Source organism: Haliaeetus leucocephalus, unplaced genomic scaffold (assembly GCF_000737465.1).
Source record: "Haliaeetus leucocephalus isolate CR32 unplaced genomic scaffold, Haliaeetus_leucocephalus-4.0 Scaffold819, whole genome shotgun sequence".
Lineage (NCBI taxonomy): Eukaryota > Metazoa > Chordata > Aves > Accipitriformes > Accipitridae > Haliaeetus > Haliaeetus leucocephalus.
The window spans coordinates 3,060,734-3,061,393 of NW_010973255.1; positions in this window are offsets into that span (position 1 = coordinate 3,060,734).

Genomic DNA, 660 nt, shown 5'->3' on the forward strand with positions numbered 1-660 from the left:
CCCGTCCCCCCTGCCCCCCCCCCCCCCCCCCCGCCATTATTTGATTTCTATTAATGAGGTCGTTTTGCGGGGAGCAGGGCCCCGTCGGCAGCGTGATTCCGCCTGGCAAAGCAGCAGAGCGGGCGGCTGGCGGGGGGCTGCGGCCGGGGCGGGGACGGGACACTCCGCACCGCGCCCCCCACCCGGGAGGGGAGGTGGCTGCACCCCCGGGGGCCCTTCGCTCCCGCCCCGAGTGCTTCCCTGCGGAGCCCCCCCCCCTCGGCCCCGGGGTTACTCCTTTCCCTAGCTCTTCGCCGGTGTTTTTCAGGCCGGGCCGGTCCCTCCCGGGGCTTCCCTCCCGGGACTCGCCGTCGGACGGGCCGCCGCTCGCAGAAGCCGCGGCGGCTGAACACGCAGGGGCTGCGCTGCAGGGAGCTGGTCTTCAACCCCCCAATTTTTTTCCTGCGGGCTTCAGCTTGTTTATAGCAGGCGGCGGGGTGTTTACTAGTCTTTGGTTTTTCGTTTAAACTGGGTGTGCTAGTGGGAAACGGCTCAGCCCCCACCTCCAAGCAGCGCTTGGTGCATCCAAGCCCCGTGGGCGCCTGTAACAGCGGGAGCGCGGCTGGAGCGCACGTTAAACCCCCGGCAGCGGGGAGGGGGGCGACTCTTCCTTCTGACGTG